The sequence below is a fragment of the Glycine soja genome, chromosome 17 (genome assembly GCF_004193775.1).
Source record: "Glycine soja cultivar W05 chromosome 17, ASM419377v2, whole genome shotgun sequence".
NCBI classification, from domain to species: Eukaryota; Viridiplantae; Streptophyta; class Magnoliopsida; order Fabales; family Fabaceae; genus Glycine; species Glycine soja.
The window spans coordinates 28,400,907-28,423,798 of record NC_041018.1 but is presented as its reverse complement, the minus strand read 5'-3'; the positions used below and the strand labels follow the sequence as shown (position 1 = coordinate 28,423,798).

Sequence of the window (22,892 nt, the reverse complement as noted above, 5' to 3'; positions counted from 1 at the left end):
CCCCCAGACCTTTGGACAGGCAGAAATTTCTAACCGGGAAATCAAGAGAATTTTAGAGAAGATTGTGCAGCCAAGCAGGAAAGATTGGAGTACCAAGCTTGATGATGCTCTCTGGGCACATCGGACTGCCTACAAAGCACCCATAGGAATGTCTCCTTATCGGGTTGTCTTTGGAAAGGCATGTCATCTTCCAGTGGAAATTGAGCACAAAGCTTATTGGGCAGTGAAGACTTGCAACTTCTCTATGGATCAAGCTGGTGAGGAAAGAAAGTTGCAACTAAGTGAGTTAGATGAAATCCGCCTAGAAGCCTACGAGAATGTCAAGTTCTACAAAGAAAAGACCAAGAAGTTCCATGATAGCATGATAGTTAAGAAGGACTTCATGGTTGGGCAAAAAGTGTTATTGTATAATTCTAGGCTTGGACTCATAAGTGGTAAGTTGAGGTCTAAGTGGATTGGTCCTTTTGTTGTTACTAATGTTTTTCCTTATGGTACAGTTGAGATCAAAAGCGACTCCACAAACAAGAGCTTCAAGGTCAACGGACATCGACTTAAGCCATTCCTCACGAACCCTTCTTTAGTGGACGTAGTGGTGGAAGAGACTTCCTTACTCCATCCTACTCTTCCTCCACCATGACTTAGGGAGTTTTTCTTTTCCTATCTCCTTCTTTGCTTTTATTACACTTGTCCGATTCTATTTGATGATTTAATTGTTTTTAATCTTTTAATTGTGCTACATTGAGGACAATGTGTTGTTTAAGTATGGGGGGAGTGTTTTTTGGTTTTGCTAGTTTTTTTGGTTTTGTTAATTTGTTAGTTGTGTTAATTTGTTAATGTTGTTAGTTTCGTTGGATTTTTAGTTTAATATTTTGGGTCAATTTTGTGTGCATGTACGACTTTGCATGTTTTTCTTTGAATTATAGGATATGTTCAAGAAATGGGTAATTGTTTTGAAAATAAAAGTTCTTGACATTTTGTGACTTGAAATCCTTGATTCTCCTCTACATGTCATGATAGTTTTGAAAGCTCAATTTGAAAGTGATGAGTTTACCTTTGTGAGAATTTGAGCCATCCATCATCATAATCATTTGGTGTGTTTTGCCCCATTGATTGCTTGCACAATAGCCTTGGCTTGATTCTTGTTGATGCTTCCTAATTCACATGCATATTTGGAAATGATTGAGGCAATTTTTTTCTTATAAGCTTCTAGCCAAATGGACTTACCTTGAATTAATTCCTTTGATAGCCCTTTTGAGCCTTGTTTCCCTTTCCTTGTTTTGAAGCTCACTACAAGCCTTAAATGAAAAACCATGATATCACCATATCCTTAAGGAATTTTGGAGCTTTGGAATTGTTTTGGGAATAAGTGTGGGGGGGTTTTTGTTTCATTGGATAACTTGTTTTGTTGGCTATGCTTCATGATGTATTTTGGGCCATACTTGATGTACATTGTATATTGGTTAAATGTTGGGCATGCTGAATGAAATGCTGTTTCTCAAAGGCTATAGAGTAAACAAAAAAATCGAAAAAAGAAAAAGAAAAGCAATAAAGTTGAATAAGATCTTAAATGGCACAAGAATGATGAAACTCTTGGTTCTACTCTTTATGTTTAAATTTTATCTTTACTTCTTTTTATTTTCTTATTTTTTTCTTAATATGCACTTATTCCCCATTGCTCCTCTATTCCTTTGGGATTTAGCCACTTATTCCATATTTTTCCATACCTTGTCCTTGGCCTCATTACAACCTTAAAAGACCTTTTGATCCTCATGTGCTTGTGTTTATGGGTTGATTGTCAATTTTAGAATCTTGCCAAGTTTATGTGGTGTTTGTTTTCATGGGTGCTTTGAGGGTAAATAGTAGCCTAGACACTTGAGAGATAGAGTGTATATCTTGTGAGGCTTTATCACTTTTCACTTTTCATGAATGTCTTGACTTTTTGGATCTCCTTATGTTAGATGTTACCCATTCCGTTCATTCCTTGATGTTCATTGAGAAATATGTGAATGTTTTTGTTTGTCTCTCTTTGATATCCTTGGATTTCGTTCTTTGTTTCATTTTGCCCAGGAGTGCAAAAGGCTAAGTATGGGGGGTTTTGATGTGCTATCATTTTCTTCTATTTTCTAAACCCTTTTTGCACCATTTTAATTACTGATTGGTCTTAATTGTCAATTAATCAGGCAGTTTTATTATTTGGGCTCATTTAGCTAATTTGATGTTTTTAATCTAATTTCAGGAATTAATGAAACATTGGGCTTAATCCGGATTTTGGTTATGGACTTGAAGAGGGCAAATAAAGCAGCGCTTACCTTAGTTAATTTCTAATTAGGAAATTTCGCAATTTTATTTTATGTTGTTCAGTGTTTATTTCGTTTTGGGCCAGAGTATTGTAATAGGGCCCAGTGACTTTGAGTGACTCTTTTTAAATAGCAGCCTTGGGATTCGTGCAAGGCTATTTTGTTATGCTATTTTATTATTCAGAGCTTTTGTTTTAGGTTTTTACGTTTTTCTATTCTAAGGCTACTATTTTCGTTCTTAATGCAATTTTCCGTTTTCTGCTTCTAATTACAATTTCGTTCTTGCTTCTTCTTCTACTTTCATTTACGTTTCTGTTTCATTTACATTTCTGTTCATTTACGTTTCTGTTTCATGTTTCATTTGCGTTTTCTGTTTGAATCTATGGAAGGCTAGTTTTTCTGGTGTTGTTTCCTTTTGAGGACGAAGCCCAACTCTCTTTGAGGTTTCGTTTGTAATGTGGTTTCCTGGCAGTTTTCCCTTCACCAGTTATCCCAAATTCGTGAACATTAATCAGTGCACGCTTCGTGTTCGATTAATTGCCTCTGAGCCTAACTTGTGTTCATGCTTAATGGACAAAGGGCTAACTGGTGTATGTGCTGCCTAATCACGTATTGACAACCCTAAGTTGATTTTCGCTTAGTAAATTGAAATAGGGTTGGATTAAGTGGTTGACTGTTAGGGGCGAATTCTCCATAACCCAGGATAAGAGAATGGCTTCTGAATCAGAGGAAACAACCCGTTTTTAATATTAGTAGTTTCATATTCTAGTTTACTTGTTCTATGAACATTTGGTTTGCCATTGCTCGTTGGGAAACGACCTAGGATCACTTCCTAGTTACTGCATTTTCATGTTTATTTGATTCGGGTACGGCCTCGATCAGCAGCATTTGAGGCTCTAGAAGTGCTGGAACAGGAAATAGCCAGTAAAAATGATGAAATATGTCAATTAAATTGTGAAGTACAGGATTGGAACGCACTCTGCTGAAACCCATAAAGTATCCTATGAACCAAGTTATCATTATGATTATCATATATCTAACAGACAGAAGACTTCTGGTGCTGAGGGGGAGCGTTTAAAAGAAGCAGCTAACATCAATAAATCATTATCTACCTTGGGGTATTTACATTTTAGCTTAATACATTAAGATTTTGAATTGTCTTATTTTTGCTTTCTCATTGAGTAACTAGTATTCTCTAATCATTCTTGCAGTCATGTTATTATGATACTAGTGGATGTGGCAAATGGGAAGCAGAGGCATATCCCTTACAAAGACTCTAGACTAACTTTTCTTCTTCAGGTTGATTTATATGCTGGTTTAGTTTGACTCTTTAGTCTCAGGGTTCTTTTGTTCATCACTATTTGGCATAAAATGCAGGACTCTCTTGGCGAAAACTCAAAAACAATGATCATTGCCAATGTCAGCCCTTCTATCAGGTTTGTTTATTTATCTGGAACTATATTTGGCATAATAATGTGAGTGTCATTCTATGATCAGTCTAAATTTCTTTCAAAGGAATGAATCTCATCAACCTATCACTATACATTCCATATATTGTTCATGTAGGCTGTGGTGAACGAAGATTCTACTGGGGATGTAATTGGTTTACAACATCAAATTCGACTTTTGAAGGTGGTATCAGTTATTTCTTGTAGTATAAGTTTTATGTGAGTTGCTAATTTAACTAAAATGATAAATTTTTGGGCCAGGAAGAGCTTTCTATCCTCAAACGACGTCAGAATGTCTCTAGGTCTTTGTCATTTTCTTTGTCATCGATCAGAGATATAAAATAATCACTAGAACTCGAAGACTGTTGCCTAGAAAATGCAACTGACATGGTTGACCAACATGAAGATAACATGCCGGATTGTGAATCCAAGGGCATCAGAATGTCCCACAAACAGGTATACATGGGTAGGCTTGGCTATGTTAATGAAGGCCAGTGTAATGACAATTTATGTATGAAGGATGAACCAATGTTTCTATTGTTTTCATGCCTTGTTGCTTCAGGATATATTGAATTAAGGCCATCTTTTCCTTTTTTTGTTTTGGACATTTTAATGCTTTTAACAAGATCTTAATCACAGCTTAATAAGGAAAAAATATATTTCAACCAAGAGTGAATACTGTGAATGAATTTAGTAGGCCGGCAAAGATTGATACCAAAATGAGGAGGGGGAACAAAACCCAAAAGAGTTTATAATTTACAAACTATAAGTCTTGGTTTCAATACATCATGGATTTAGTATGCTAAGGCTCTGTATTCTTAACAAAGAGGGGGAAGAAAACTCAGCAGAGGTTATAATTTACAAACTATAAATCAGAGTTTTAATACATCTTGAATTTAGTAGGCCAAAGCTAGTATTCTTGTTCTACCATATTTTCTCAAGTTACTGAAAATGTCACATCCAATAGTTTCTCAACTCATGCAAAGAACACAGGCATACATGACGTGACACACATGTCACAACACAATCAGCATTTTTGCATGGTTAAAATTCCTGTTCAGATGGACCAAAATATGATGTATTCAGATTAAAAATAAAAACAATGGTGTGTTTGTCAGGTAAGTAGAGAGAGAATTCATCAAGAACATCTTACAGTTTGAGTTTTGCCAGGCTCTACTGCAGGTTTGCTATGAGGATCAGTGGCAGTCTTTCTTGGTGAATCTGGGTTGCCACCTGTCTTTTTCTCATCCCTGGCCTTATTAAAAATCACTGTGAACCCCTCAGCTGAGGTTGGATCATTGACATCCCATTCACCAAATTTTGGAAGTGGTCGGCCCTTTTCCTATAGGATAATTAGATTAGCCAATGCAAAATAAAGACTCAAAATATTTTTAAAATAATTCCTTAACATTTTTATGAACTTGATAATTATATGACTGGAAAGAAAGTGTGTAAAGCTGATAACATAATAGATTTTCTACATACTACAAAAGTTTGATAAATGCATGTCTCAAATAATAAATTTGGTTCCTATTAAGCATAAAAGAATGAAGACCAAACATCACACATAAAAGTAGACAAGTTTGATTAAAAGGAATAGTTGTTGTTGGTAAAGAACCCAAACCTTAAGATCATAGACATGCTACTATTTGTATTATTCTAGTGTCAATTCACGTAAATTGTTCTTCCAAATTCTTATTGAATCTCTAGAAAGAGACATGTTTCTAATTGCCAAACACCTTTGCTTATCCATTATACATCACTCACACAAAGGTCAAGTCATCATTTAGAGTTTGGACAGCACTTGACATAACTAATCACATATGATTTGCAGCATATGTACAAACCAAGTCATCACTCACACAAAGGTTCTCTCTACTTTCTTGTTTTTTCTTTTCCCTACTCAGAGACTAGCAGTCATTCATTCCTACACTGTTCAATGGTTTAATATCCATGGTATAGACTCTGTCCATCTTCTAAGAAAGTTGGATTTGTCCCGCTAGTTAGAAAAACTTTTATATTCTATACCATTCCAAATATTATGGGAAGATGAAACAGAAGAGAAAAAAAACAACAAATCACGAGGTAGTAATTATGAAAAGGGTAGGTCGTAACAGAACAAAACAACAAATAATTCAGTAATTTCACCCCGGACAAGAAAAGAAGAAAAGGAAATCAACTAGAAATCTGATCTACAAGTACCTACAATATTGATAATTGATAACAGCCTACACGATTCAGAAGCTACTAGAAAAGAGAACAAACACAAAAATAGCAACAATCACCCAAAGCACACGGTGATTCAAAAATAGGAAAAATCTCACAGTTAAACTGACTTCGATTAACACACCCAATTTAAGGCAAGACTAAAGCATGAACTAATACATCTAAACGAATTATTCACCAAACAAACATGGTAAAGAGCAGCAACATCCTAAGACTATTCTAGTCTTTCACATAACATTTGAGGATTGAACCAAAAAGGCACAGAAGTAAACATTTCATACAAAGACAAAGAATAATAATTAGATGTAATCAGAAGAAATCGAAGACATGAACCTAAAGCTCAAATAACCGAAGGATCACAGTATCAAAATCCAGAAATGAACAACAAAAATTGAGACAAATAAATCAAAATTAATCACAGAAAAAATAAAATCAGAAAAGCAAATAAGCGATTGGAGAATCGTATACAACAGCTCAATACAATGATCAAAGAGAAAATCAAATCAATTGAGAAAATACAAATTATCACAAAAAAAAAGTAAGAGAGAGAAAACAACACATAACGACATCAATACGACGAGGAAATGTTTTCAGGGAAAGGAAAAGGAGCGAGTAAACTCCAATTAATAAAAGGAATCAGACAGAGGAGAAAATTCAGAGAGAGAGAGTGAGAATGAGTTAGAGAGAGAAAGTGTGTGATGACGATGAAGGAAGAAAAGAGTATGCAGTAGAAGACCTTGTTGTGACTTCGAGTTGGGCCGAAAATGGGCCTTACGAAGAGCGTAATGGGATTCGTCGAACGTCGTTACGTGTCCGAGGGGAACTTGGTTTTTAGCATTTATTTTTCATGAATTGGCACCTTCATTGAATCACACACCATTTATCGATTTGTTATATATGGGGAAAATATATGTTTCTGACATCGAATTGAAAGGGAATTTGTTGAGATTGTTATGACTATAAGGCCTTAAAATTGTAGCCAAAATGCTTTTTCTGCTAGAAGCTTTATAATATAGGACTTGCCAATGAAAGTATATTTCATCTTCAGTAATGTCTGCCACAATAATAAAATGTGGTTTAAATTTGTTTTCAGTTTCATTTCAAAATTTAAGGGGGCATATATGGATTTTTATGGAAGCATTTTCCTGAAACTGCAAATGTGTGTCTACATGAATATTTTCAAATCATCTTTGTTAGTTAATATCTTCTCCAAAATATTTTTCTTTTTCTAGCTATAGATGTTGAAGCATGGAGAGATGTGATTTATTTTTTTTCACAACATATTAGTTCTTTCCTCCAGGGACATGTTACATGCTTTGTATGTGCTAGTATGTTGAGCCAAGTCTACTTCCTTTATTCTCAATTATATCGTTTATTTGCTTACTCTCTCAGAGATGTGACAATATTTAATTTTTCTGTTATCATCCATTTGGTACTGTCTGTGTTTTAAAAATGTTTGAACTTATCACAAGGATATTCCCTCTTGCACAGATATGGATGCCAAGGTGAAGCAAATGATTAAGCTTATTGAAGAAGATGCGGATTCCTTTGCCAGGAGAGCATAAATGTATTATAAAAAATGCCCAGAGCTTATGAAAATGGTTGAAGAGTTTTACAGGGCATATCGGGCATTGGCTGAGAGATATGATCATGCAACTGGAGTGATCCGCCACGCCCATAAGACCATGGCTGAAGCATTTCCTAATCAAGTTCCTATGATGATGACAGATGATTTACCTGCCATTTCTCCTACGGAGACTGAGCCACATACTCCAAAAATGCGACACCCAGCAGGGTGCATTTCTTGATCCAGATGAACCACAAAAGGATGTTTATGCTCATTTCCATGCTATCAAAAGAAATGGTGGTTATACTGGTGAACCCGATTCTCCTTTGAACAAAACCGGTTTGAAACAGCTCAATGATCTCTACATCCCTGGAGAACAAGAAAATCTTCCAAAGTTTGCTAGAAGGGGGCTCAATTTTTTTGAGACGCGGGAGGAGAGTAATGAGCAAAACAGTGGAAGCAACAACACTTTGTCTGAGTCTAAACGTGTGACAAAAGATGAGACAGAAATTTTGGCCTTGAAGAAAGCCATTGCCAAATTAGAAGATGAAAAGGAAGCTGGCTTGCTTCAATATCAGCAGAGTTTGGAGAAAATGTCTAATCTCGAGTTAGAAGTGTCTACTGCACAAGAGAATTCTCGAAAACTCGATGAGCGAGCAAGTAAAGCTGAAGCTGAAGTTCAAGCCTTGAAGGAAGCCCAAATCAAATTACAGGCTGAAAGTGAAGCTAGTCTTCTTCAGTACCAGCAATGCTTGGAGAAAATATCTAATCTGGAGAAAAATATTTCTTCTTTGCAAAAGGAAGCAGGAGAACTTAATGAACGAGCTACTAAAGCTGAAACTGAGTCTGAGTCCCTAAAGCAGGAACTTGCTAGAGTAGAAGCTGAAAAGGAAGCTACCCTTGTTCAATATAACCAGTGCTTGGAGACAATATCAAAACTGGAGGAGAGAATAAAAGAAGCTGAGGAGAATGCAAGAAGGATTAAGGAGCATGTCGATATAGCAGAAAAAGAAATTGAAGCTTTGGAATTACAAGTTACTAAACTTAATGAAGAAAAGGAAGATGCTGCTCTCCATTATCAGCAATGCATGGAGATAATTTCCAGTTTGGAGTATAAGCTCTCTTGTGCTGAAGAGGAGGTGCATAGGCTAAATTCCAAGATAGTTGATGGGGTTGAAAAGTTACAGAGTCCAGAATAGAAATGTCTTCTCTTAGAGACATCAAATCACACTCTGCAGTCAGAATTACAATCTTTGGCACAAAAAGTGGGGTCTCAAAGTGAAGAACTTAATGAGAAGCAGTAGGAATTGGGTAGACTTTGGGGTTGCATACAAGAGGAGAGACTGCAATTCATTGAGGCTGAACCTGCTTTCCAAACTCTTCAGCAGTTGCATTCTCAGTCTCAGGAAGAGCTTAGATCTCTTGCTTCTAAACTTAACAGTAAAGTGGAAATACTGGGGAATGTGGAATCTTGTAAGCAGGCTTTAGAGGATGAAGTACACAGGGTGAGTGAGGAAAACAAAATTCTAAATGAGGATATATTTTGCGTAAGATATATATCTTGATATGATATATATAAAATTGTATAAACCATAATAAATATATAGTTGCAATTCCAAACTTAATAACACGCTTTTTGAACAGTACTAAAAATAAAATAAAATTTAGAAATCATTGTCATCATCAATCACTTCCTATTGTCTACAAATAGGAGTATCAATCTCATTACTTTCTTGAGATCATCTCTAAAGAGGACAAATTTTATGTTTGATTGATAAAGAGATAATACTTTTATGTTTTAATATTATTCATGCTTATTAGTCTTACATGTAATTATATCATATTTTCATATTTTTTTAAAGGCTTGGATACTTCTCATATTCATATTGGTGGAGTATTGATATCAGATTAGGATACGTGTCAGTACTTTAAGTAACTTATTCTATACAAACATTTGTAAATTTTATTGTATCTATAAACCTTACAAAAGTTTCTAATAAGAAGCTTTGGCTCGAGCATAGACATTAGACACATTGCAGCTTTTGCATAGCGTAATCTTAGTTGAGTTGACTAAGTTTGTAGCTCGTGTATGTATGCTAATTGTTAGCAAAAAGTGAAAAAACAGAGGACCCTCATTTTCAAAGAGTGATATCTTTCAAATTGCTACCAAATGAAATGAAGGGAACACTACATGTGATCTCTGAAAGGCTAGGTAGAAAATGGTAAGGGAAAAGCTAGCTAGGACCAAACAGTGTGTTTCACATGAGAACAAAGATATGCACTTGTGAGATTTCACTGACCTCTATATTCGGGTATGGTCACTACTAATTATAAAGCTTGACCTTAGGCCTCGGCTATATTATTTGCCTAAATTCTGACATTGTATAAAGTTAGTGATGGAGATAAAATAACAAGAATTTGCCTAGACAAGAACAAAATTGGGGTGGTATGGCAATGAGTGAAATATTGGAGAAGAGAACATGAAAATTTTCTGCAGAAAAGGTTCAAGGTGTGTGCTTTTTTTTTGGAGGAGGGGGGAGCCCTAGAAGTCTTCTGCTAACATTTACATGAAAAAAACAGTGCTTTATTGAATGAATATTGAGAAAGTACTTGTGCTTTGCAGATGTTTGTCTATATCATCAAATTTTAGACACTTGTACTGCTAAATATGAATTGGTTTCTATATTGCACTTGGGTTTCCTTTTGCAGGGTTGACCTTTGCCATCAGGCATATGATGATGATGACTATGAAGGAAGTTTTTGTGACAACCCTTTGTTGGAGAAGACTTCAAATGAATCAAATTTAGCAAGCATAGATAGCCATAGAAAGTGCTTTCCTTTTCGGTTTGGTCGTGTTGGAAATCGGCAAAAGATTGTGATTTTGGTATGGGGAACGAATGTTTCTTATGTAGTTTTGATTTTTACACTATCATTTTCACCTTGATTTTTTCAATTGTCTAATAATTTGCTTTACAATGTATTTCCTTTGTGTATAATGACTCGTGATTTTCCAGGTTACTTTGCTAGTTTTCATCATCGTGGTTGCTTTTGTTGTAGTAATCTGGATTGGGATAGGAAAGAATCCCATTGATTCTGAAGTGGCAGCTCAGGTATGGGACAATAATTTTAGCTTTGGTTTATAATCTATCCATTAAAAAAACTTTTATATCTTAGATGGACTTGCTGAGAATTTAGCTAATGACAAAATATAGTTTACTAATAAGACACCATACGAAAGCTTCAATAAGAAATAGCCATTGACCCGTTTGCAGCCCACTCAAAAATGCATCAGCTTCTTCATCAACAAGTCATCGATGACATGCGTGTGTCTTCCCTGCAACGACAATTACCAAACATCACCATTAAAAGAAATTACATGGAACCCGCGACCTTTCTTCAACAGTACACGAACCAGTTAACCTAAAACAAGGTTAAAATAAGCTAAACCTAACAAAGTTAGTAACTGACTAACCAATCTCTGTCTTCACGAAACTTCGAGCCGAGAAGTTGGAGCAATGAAGTCAAAGAGGTGAAGGAGCTTAAATGGAAGAAGGGGTAGGGCTTCAATGTAAAATCGCTGAGGTCAATGTCAAAGAAAGTGAGGGTTCAAACGAAGGAGCAAGCACAAAGTTCTAGGGTTCAAAGCAATCTCGAAAGCTAGCAGAAACAGCCGCGAGGTTCAAACGATGGAGCAAGCAGTTTTCCCTTTTTTATTTTTAGAATTACGACGGTTTTTTTCTAAAAACCGGCATAAATTTTATAAAACATAACATTCTAAGGCGGTTTTCAATAACCGCCTTAGAAAGTGCGTCGTAAAATGCAATTTGTTACACAATAATTACAAAAATGCCACCGCACCACTTTCTAAAGCGGTTCCTCAAGTAACCGTCGTAAATCACGTGTCTTAAAAAGCCATTTTTCTAGTAGTGAGTGTTGAGTTTGAATGTGTCATTAAATAGATGTGAGTGTGACTAAGGGGTATTTGTGTGCACGCCTCTAAGGCGCATTGAGAGAACAAAGTGTTCTCATTCCATCAGATGGTCTAAATTTAGAGATGTCATTTTATGTGATGATGTTTGATTTTGGTGACGTGTGTGATAATCAAGTATTGAGAAAAGGAAAAAACATTGATTATTAGTAAATATAAAATATTTAGTACATACGTTACAGCATTTGAAATATTTAGTATTTCATGTTTTAAGCATTAAATATTCATTTGTTACACACATTTAATATTATTAATAAATTAACAAGTGGATGACTCAATACAAATAATGGTCAAAAAACATGTTTATTGTAGTATAGTGTACTCCCTTTCTTGTTAAATATAAGAAAACATGTATATTTTTCTTGGTCTCAAATATAAGAAGATTTTAATTTTACTTCATTTAATGTTACTATCTCTAAAATACCTTTCTTTTAGTTGAGATATTAGTTTCAATTAGTCTTTCTTTTTCTTATACCAAATTTCATGAAAAGTAAGTTGGAAAAAAATTACTTTTAATTAAAATTAATGCAATTAAATGTGATTAAGTAACTTTCTTAGTTAGTTAGTGTGACATGTTTTTTTCTTATACTCTTTTCAACCCCAATTAAGATATTCTTTCAACTAATTCACGCCCCTTAGCAAAAATGATTATTGAATTAAATTTGTTAATTATTTGTACTGTAATTTTATAATTATCTTTTTCTTCTCTTTCTATCAACTTATTTGTTTCTCATTAATATTTGGAGACAGAATAATTAAGTAAGGATTTGCAAAAAAATAATTATTGCATATAGAATTTACAAAATGATATTATATAAAAAGGAATAAACAAATTTTTTAAAAATATTTTATAATTAGGGATGAAAAGAGTATTTAGAATAAAATATTGGACAAACTTTTTTTTTGTTAAAAACATTTATTGAAATAGTAAATGCATTAAATAATTGAAATTAATGTATTTTATCATTAACATAGGACTATATTGCAATTAATTATTGTAATTAATTCATTAATTGAAAAGTCATTAATTGAAGTTCTCCCATTTGACATACAATTAAATAATTATTGCAATATTGTAATGGAATTAATTGTAGATACATTTATTCTACCTTCATTATTGTGGTGACTTAATTACATTAAATGCAACATTGAAGACTTCATAAATTGTACTACATCCATTTCTTTTTAATTGTTGGATTTTTGGAAGATTTTTTTTATTTTTCATTTATAAAGTTTAATATTGATTAATTACTTTTTTATCAATTATAATTTTACTTTTCTCTTAATATTTAATTAATTTATACATGTATTTATTATGGAGTGAAAAAAATAGGAGGTACAATATAAAATCCAAAAACTATTTTATTAAAATAAACAAAAATTATTATATTTCTTGATTTATATAAAACAACCTTGAAAGACAGGTAAAGAAACGAGGAAGTAGTATGTAAATAGTGAAGAAACCTTCCATTTGACATGCACATTAAATATTTTTTAAAATAAAATGCATTGATTACAATAATGAAGACTTTTCAATGACTTGTTAAACAATAAAATTTAAATTAGGAAAAAGTCTTCAAAACATACTAATTTTATTTTATTTTAAACAATAAAATATAAAAAATTATTTTATTTTATTTTAAATAATATTAATTTTAAACAATAAAAACGTTTGAATTATATACTTTTTAAAAAATTATTTATTTATTTTTCAATTTTAAACAATAATTATATTATTTTAAAAAAAAATTCTTTGTTATATATAATTAATTAGAGAAGTTTTATTTTTAATTAGTTAAATGTATTGAATGCAAACTATTCCATATAAATCTTAACAAATAACATCTAAAAATAAATTTAAAATCTTGACTTTTAAACGAGGGCACCATTAGCTTATTTTTTCTTAGGTTTCATATCGAGAATATCATTAGTAATTTAATATATCTGATAAACCTTTTTCTAAAATATTTACTTAAATAAAAATGAGGATGCATTGGTAAAATATTAAATATAATGATTTTAATAAAAAAATTATTTTTTTAAAATTTTTCTATTGTTGCTGAAGAAAATAGTAAATAAATTATTAAAAAGTTAAATATTTATATGAAGTAAACAGATAAGTAAAATTAAAAATTAGATTGTATTAAAGTAATTTTAAATATAACTTGCTTGAATGAAATTTGGATGTATATTTAATTTTCACTTTACACATTTTTATTTATTTAAATAAGTTAAATTTGAAATATTTAACACATACGTTAAAATATTTAATACAACATATAAAATATTTAATACATACGTTAAAGTATTTGAAATATTTATTATTTCATGTTTTAAGCATTAAATATTCATTTGTTACACACATTTAATATTATTAATAAATTAACAAGTGGAAGACTCAATACAAATAATGGTAAAAAAAAACATGTTTATTGTAATATAGTACTCCCTTTGTTAAATATAAGAAAAAATATTTTTTTTTTTGTCTCAAATATAAGAAGATTTTAATTTTACTTCATTTAATGTTACTATCTCTAAAATACCTTTCATTTAGTTGAAATGTTGGTTTCAATTACTCTTTCTTTTTCTTATACCAAATTTCATGAAAAGTAAGTTGGAAAAAAAATACTTTTAATTAAAATTAATGTAATAAAATGTGATTAACTAGCTTTCTCAATTAGTTAGTGTGACATATTTTTTCTTATACTCTCTTCGTCCCCAATTATAATATTATTTCAACTCATTCACGCTCCTTACCAAAAATGATTATTGAATTAAATTTGTTAATTATTTGTACTGTAATTTTATAATTATCTTTTTCTCCTCTTTTTATCAACTTCTTTGTTTCTCATTAATATTTTGGAGATAGAATAATTAAGTAAGGATTTGAAAAAAAAATAATTATTGCATATAGAATTTACAAAATGATATTATATAAAAAGGAATAAATTTTTTTTAAAAAAATATTTTATAATTAGGGATGAAAAGAGTATTTAGACTAAAATATTGGACAAACTTTTTGTTAAAAACATTTATTGAAATAGTAAATGCATTAAATAATTGAAATTAATGTATTTTATCTTTAACATAGGACAATATAGCAATTAATTATTGTAATTAATTCATTAATTGAAAAGTAATTAATTGAAGTTCTTCCATTTGACATAAAATTAAATAATTATTGCAATATTGTAATGGAATTAATTGTAGATACATTTATTCTACCTTCATTATTATGGTGACTTAATTACATTAAATGCAACATTGAAGACTTCATAAATTGTACTACATCCATTTCCTTTTAATTGTTGGATTTTTGGAAGATTTTTGTTTTTATATATTTTTCATTTATAAAGTTTAATATTGATTAATTAGTTTTTTTATCAATTATAATTTTACTTCTCTCTTAATATTTAATTAATTTATAGATTTATTTATTATGGAGTGAAAAGAAAAGAAGGTACAATGTAAAATCAAACAACTATTTTATTAAAATAAACAAAAATTATTATATTTCTTGATTTATATAAAAATAACCTTAAAAGACAAGTAAAGAGACGAGGAAGTAGTATGTAAATAGTGAAAAAACCTTCCATTTGACATACACATTAAATGTTTTTTTAAAATAAAATGCATTGATTAAATATAACTTGCTTGAATGAAATTTGAATGTATATTTAATTTTCACTTTACACATATTTTTATTTAAATAAGTTAAATTTGAAAATGAATTTACCATTTAAGAAAATCTTAAGAAATCTATTTTAGTATTAATATATGGAAGTTGTTTGATCAGTGATGTACAGATGATACATTGAACTTGATAATATTATTTATTTTGTGTAAATAAGTTTATTTTTTTTCTTTTTATTTCTATCCTTTTAAACTTTTTTCTTTCATGGTTGCATGGTTTTTTTTTTCCAATGATCAAAAGTCAAATTCCCCGTTAATTTAAATTGGTCAAGACGTTTGTAGTAGTGTATATTACATTTGTGAAGTGAAAATATTTATATGAAGTAAATAAATAAGTAAATTAATTAAAAATTATATTTTACCAAAGTAATTTTAAATATAACTTGCTTAAATGAAATTTGGATGTATATTTAATTTTCACTTTACACATTTTTTATCTAAATTTGAAAATAAATTTACCATTTAAAAAAATATTTAAATATCTATTTTAGTATTAATATATGGAAGATGTTTGATTAGTTATGTACGGACGATATATTGAACTTGATAATATTATTTATTTTGTGTAAATAAGTTTATATTTTTTCTTTTTTCTTTTTATTTCTATCCATTTAATTTTTTTTCTTTAATGGTAGTATTTTTTTTTTACAAAGAACAAAAGTCAAATTCCTCTTTAATTTGGTCAAGGACGTTTATAGTAGTGTGTTACATTTGTGAAGTGAATGCCAATAAATCAAACATCAAATTATTGTTGCCTTCTATGATAAATCATAGAGAGAAAGAGAGACATAAAGCAACGGAAAAGAGTAATACACAACACAACTGGGAGGAGTAATAGGGATACTAGGGATCATACCTAAATATTGAAATGTATTAACTCCAATGAATTCACAACAACTTAATTACCATCACTTGCGCAGATCGAGATTCCCTTAAAAAATGGTTTAATAAAAAAAATTCCATATATCAATACCTCAATATCAATATTACTCCCTCTATATTACCCCAAAATTTGAGCCACCACTTTTCTTGATATTAGCCAGGTGCTCTTTTCCATTTTTATGGCTTTGGGACACAATTTCTGAGCAAATTTCAAACTGACAAAATGCACAATAATATTTAAACTTCTTCCTTGTTGTCGACACATTTGGTACTCTTTACCTACTTCTTGAGTTTTCGGAGATGCTTCTTTAGCCTTACGTTTTTTTTTTCTTGACCATGATCATTTAAGTCTTTCTCACTTGTGGCATTAATATGACATAATGTGCATCTCCACTCCTGTTTGGATTTCTTCTGCAATCAGAATGGAGAATTCTCATTGTCATCATCAACTGCCATAGGTGTCATCACTTGTACCAAATTAATTAGCATCTGGCTTATCCTACAAGTGGAATAAACAAAATATTATAAACAGAAATATGTTTGAGTAATATCTTTTGAAAAAAAAAAAATCAAAACTGCTTCAATGTAATTGTTTTTATAACTCATACGGAAACAACCTGTTTCTGTTTTCACTTTTGTTGTTCTAATTCTGAAAACAGAGAAATATGTAGGAAACAAAAAAATGCATTCTCAATAAGTTTTATCAAATATGATTTTCTACTTTCTCTTTTGAAAAATTGTTATCAAATTAATACTTACCAATTTTCCGCCTTATTTTATGCTGAAAATCAGTTCTTCAAAATTATTTACAAAATAGTTTTAAAAATAAAAAACCGAAACAAAATTAAGCAAATCCTTACACTTTTCCACAAGATATGTTCAAATTATACTACTCTCTCCATTCTTAACTTCTAAGAGTTCTGTAAAATTCTTTTAAGAAAAAGTTCTGTTAAAAAAAAAGTCCTCATTCATTGGAACATATATTTTCTCTCTTTGCAACTTTCAACATCACTGACAGTTTTGAACTCATTAATATTATTGACTTGAGACTTGGATTGTCTGCATCACTAACAAATTTTCTTATATTATAAGAATTTTATAGAAGTTAAAAAAGTAAAGCTTTAAACGAAGATGAAACTTTATATTTTACCCCTAGATCATGACTGCATAATTAACATTTAACCATATAAAAAGTGATCGCAATCAATCGATATCCAGATTCAGATTTCCTGGGGCCGAATTTTTCACACCTTCACGTAGTAAGCGAATTGGAACACCATTTGATAAAGATCGATGGGCTCATGCTTTATCTTATTAAATCAGACTTTTTAAGTATTTGAGATTTGAGTTGTCCAATCTTCTTCTAGCGATTATCATTTACTGCATGAATAAGTGAAAAGTCTAACTGGTTGGGTTTCGATTCCTTCATTTTGGCTTAACCAAATTGGTTGCATTTATGCATTCACGCAGTTATAAACCAGTATGCGGTAAGATGAAGATCGGATTGTTCAAAATTCAGATGCATATTTTAAGTTTGGTATATGAGATAAAAGTGGACGCATCATATTTTATATCATAAATCAAACATAAAATATGCAAAAATTCTTAAGGGGTTTCCTAGACTATCAATGATAGGAAACAACAAGATCTTGAAACCTATGGTTCTCACAGACAATCAATAAACAACAATAGATAATGATGTGTGCCTTTCTCCATAGGAAGACTTGTACCTTTCTCCATAGGAACTTCTCTCCGGTGCACTTTGATTTCCTTGAAATAGGAGAGAAATAAGATTTCACTCCTTTGGCCTTTCTTTTCTGCCTCTCTCCGTTAGTGATGGCTATGAGTGAGAGAGAACACTTTTCAGGTCAGGAAGGGGACCTTATTTCACGTTAGTGGGTATTAAGCCCCTTTTATAACCACTACTCCCATCAAGTAGCAGTCAATCCTAGAAACTTCTCCTATTAAGCCCAATTACAATTTAGTCCTTAATCGTTAATTATTTACTTATTAGTCCCTACATAAGTCACATGCCTCTCACATGAGACATAAATTCTAACATTCTCCCACTTGGCTCATGTGACATTAATAAACATTATGGAGTAAATAAATAAATAGATTAACTAACATAATGCGCATTAAAATTGACTAAATTGTTCTATACATTGGGTACATCATAATTTCATGATTAAGAATAGGAACCAATTTGAGTCATGGCGGTTGTACATCATCTAATCCACATAGTCCCTTCCATGTACTACAAATTAGTCTTCTCCTTAATGTGACCATTAGTTAGGAGTACATAATTGGTCCAACATAATGTCTTCATTCAAGACAAAACCTGTTAACATTACTCTAACACAAACATGCATGCAAACATAGATAACAGGTAATCAGAAACATATCATAATTGAGCTCAGAGTGTCAGCAAAATTACATAAGGTAAATTACACTTAATGATCATCAATAACAATAATGCCCATCTTTCAACATGTTCTATAATGTCTTGGGCAATAATCCCTTATTCAAAGGGTCAACTATCATAAGGTTTGTGCTAATATGTTCTATTGACACTCTTTGTTTCTGAACTCCTTCCTTCACGACAAAGTACCTCAATTTTATATGCTTAGCACCCTTAGAGTACTTGTCGTTCTTACAAAAAATATTGTTGCGGAGTTATCACAATACATTTTCAGCGGCCTAGCAATACTGTCGACAATTCCAAGCCCTGAAATAAAGTTCCGCAACCAATTAATCTGAATTGTAGCCTCAAAATATACTACAAATTCAGCTTTCAGATGCAACAACAACTGATGCATACAAAATAGCTTTCATTTATTTTCGTTCCATATCATTTCTAGGACATTCTGCGAGACTAAATTAGTCTCCCTTCTAAATTAGAATAGGTGGTGTTAAACACCTTTCCATCTTGAATCTCTCTAGTACTTTATCAATATATATACTTTCTGAGATAAGTCTGACAATCCTTGTGATTTATTATGGAATACTTCTATCCCTATCACATAGCTTACCTCACCCATATCTTTCACTTCAAAGTTTCTAGAGAGAAATTTCTTAGTCTCATGAAGAAGACCAAGATCGTTAGTTGCAAGCAAGATATCACCAATATACAGAATTAGAAAAATAACCTTACTCCCACTGACCTTCAGATACATACACTGATAAACAGTATTTGCCTTAAATTTAAAGGAAACAATGGCATCATTAAACCTCAAATACCATTGGCGGGAAGCTTACTTTAAGACTGTATATTGATTTCTTTAGTTTGCACACTATGTGTTCCTTTCCTTCAACTGAGAACCCCATTGGTTGGTCCATACAAACATTCTCCTCTAAATCTCCATTAAGAAAGGCAGTTTTCACATCCATCTGATGTAGCTCCAAGTCATAATGGGCTACTAATGCCATAATAATCCTGAAAGAATCCTTTCGTGAGACCGGTAAAATGTCTCTTTATAATCAATGTCATCTTTCTGAGTAAATTCCTTAGCAACAAGTCTAGCCTTGTAGCGTTCAAGGTTGCCATGAGAGTCACGTTTAGTCTTGAAGACCCACTTACAACCAACTCTCTTACAACCCTTTGGTAATCCTACAAGGTCCCAAACTCTATTATGTTCCATGGAATTTATCTCTTCTTTCATGACATTTAACCACTTCTCAGAATTATCACAACTTATAGCTTGTGAAAACAAAACTGGATCATTATCATTAATGCTTAAGTTTGTTTCTATTTCATGTAGGTATACCACATAATCATTCGAAATAGCTGGTCTCCTTTCTCTTTGAGACCTCTTTAATGCTACTTCTTGTGGTTCTTCCATAATAGGTTCATTATGCATCATGGGTTCATTATTGTGTTGCTCTTCTTCATTAATTTTGTAGCAATAACTGAAGGAGCAATCACCTTACTGTTAGAGGCATAAGCTAAAAGGACTTACACTCTAACTTCTTTAATTTCCATTTCTCGTGGAACTGTACTCCCACTGATTTCATCATTTCCAATGAACCTTGCATTTCCAGTTTTGACAATTCTCATACTATGATCAGAACAATAAAACATATACCCTTTTAACTTTTCTGGATAACCAATGAAATATCCACTGATTGTTCTTGCATCCAATTTTCTTTCTTGCGGATTATAAATCCTTATTTCTGCCTGACAACCCCAAACATGCAGGTGCCTTATACTAGGTATCCTATTTGTCCACAGTTCAAAAGGTGTCTTTGGAACTACCTTACTAGGAACCCTGTTCAACAACTACATGGCAGTTTTCAAGGTATACATCCACAAGGATACGGATAAAGTCTAATTGATTAATATACTCCTAACCATATCCATTAAAGTTCCATTCCGCCTTTCTGATACACTATTTTGTTGTGGTGTACCGGGAATTGTGTATTGCACACAAATGCACGTTTCTGAACAAGCTTAGCAAATGGACCTGGGTGTTGCCCAGTTTCATCATATCTTCCATAATACTCATCACCTCTATCATATCTAATAATTTTCACTTTTATGTCTAATTGCCCTTTTACTTCATTGTAGTAAATTTCTAAGGCATCCATTGCCTAAGAAATCTCGGGTAGTAAGTAGACATAACTGTAACGTGAATAATCATCAATAATGGTGATAAAGTATCATTCCTTGCCGAAAGAACTAACATCAAAAGGTCCACAAATATCAGTATGCACAATTTCAAGAAGCTGAGTGCTTCTTGTAGCTCCTTTCTTTGTATGTTTTGTTTTTTTTCCTTTAATACAACCCACACAAATATTTAGATCCGTAAAATCTAGATAAGGAAGAATTTCATTTTTTTATTAATCTTTCCATCCTTTCTCTAGAAATGTGACCTAAACGTTTATGCCACAAGAAAACAGATCGTTCATTCACTAAACTATGTTTAGTGCCAACATTATGATGCAGAGTTAAAACAGTTTCAGCATACAAACTGTTTATTTCCAATTTATATAAACCATCACAAGAATACCAGTACCAATGAGATGATTATGCTTAAATAAATTGAAACATTCATTACCAAATTAAAAGAGTATCTAGTAACATCAAGTTTAGATAATGAAACTAAATTACTAGATAAACTAGGTACATAAAGAGTTTCCAGTAAATCTAAATGATGTCCAGTGTTGAGTTTTACGCAATAAGTCTCGACTGCTTACACTGGAGTTTCACTCTATTCCCCATGAAAATGAACTTCTCATTTGGGCTTATGGTTTGGATTGTAAGGAATCTATGCATAATGTTAGAAACATGAGTCATACATCCAGAATTAATCCATCATGTATCATGGAAAACTTTAGTTAAGTTTGATTCAAAACATACACAAGCATTAATCTCACTTTTCTTTTCGAACCAAGACTTGCACTTTAGGTAATCCTTATGGAAATGTTCGGATTTCCTACAAAATTAACAATTATTTCCCTTTGATACCTTCCTTTGGATTTGCAAAGAGTTGTCATTGTTCTTTAATGACCCTTTGCCTTTATCATGCTTCTTCATAAATTTCTTTTCAAGCTCCTTGATTTCCTTGGTGGCTTACATAATGAACTGAGTGACTTCCTTGATTCTTAAGCCTTATTTTTTTTTCCTGAACTATACTGTGCAATCCATGCACATTCCATTTATCTTTCATGGTATTATAGTTCATTTAGAACGGGCCAAACTCAGACGGTAATGAGTTTAGAACAAACTGAACAAGAAAGTTCTCATTCACAGCCATTATATTCCCAAGGTCTTAAGTCTTGCTGCAATGTTTGTCATCTCAATGACATGTCCATACATAGTACGTGAACCATCAAACTTCATGGTGGTCAATATACTCATTAATGTCCCAGCAACAGACTTATCAACTGTTTGAGAGCACTCTCCCACTAACCACATAAACTTTTTAGCACTTTCGATTTTAGGGAGAGTTGTCTTAATACTGTTTGCAACAGTCATTCTCATCAACATTAGGCTGATTTTGTTAGATCTTTCCCAAGTTTTATAATGGACTTTCTCTTCATTGCTACTAGCATCAATAAAAGTAACAAACTTCTCTTCCAACATAGCAAGATCATGATCCAAAACACTAAGGTGAAATTGGACTTGCTCATTTCAGTCAGAGAAGTTAAGCCCATTAAAATTGGCTTAGATGATACATAAGAATCCAATGAATTCAAAACATGTATTACATAATGATTCATTCAGATAACGGTTAATGTATATTGATGTTCTCCTTTGGGTGATACACCAACACACAACATACAAACATAATGATGCTAATAAAATTTTAACATTATTTGACAATTAAATATGCACCAATTAGTAATATCTATTTCCTTTGGGCATATAAATAAAACTAATGATACACACAAATTGTCTACAATTATATTCATTAATTATAAGAACAACTAATCAACCTTTGGGCGATCCATAAATGCCTTACAACAATGAATTTCAATTACCCATAAACCAATAATCATATAATTTAGCATTCATTATTCTATGAGTAATTGGAATAATCATTAAGTTGGAATTAAATAACCTTACAAATTTGGTCACTTTGGTGACTAACAAATTCAACATATATTTAATTCCAACCAAGTATAATTGAAATAATCATTAATTTGGAATTAAATAACCTTACAAATTTGGCTACTTTGGTGACTAACAAATTCAACATACATTTAATTCCAACCAAATATGTATGGTCTGCACATACTTATTGCTATTAACAATTCATAGCCATTCTATTAATTTCATTCCAGGCCAT

At 31.7% G+C, this 22,892-nt stretch overlaps 1 long non-coding RNA gene across 1 annotated transcript; it reads right to left on the bottom strand.

Annotated features, from left to right (window-relative positions):
• Nucleotides 1-4,981: 4,981 nt before the first annotated feature.
• Nucleotides 4,982-6,632, bottom strand: LOC114392014. The gene is made up of 2 exons (XR_003662224.1): nt 6,536-6,632; nt 4,982-5,087 (listed from the first exon to the last, which is right to left on the bottom strand). It is a non-coding gene; the product is annotated as an uncharacterized LOC114392014 (long non-coding RNA).
• Nucleotides 6,633-22,892: the final 16,260 nt, after the last annotated feature.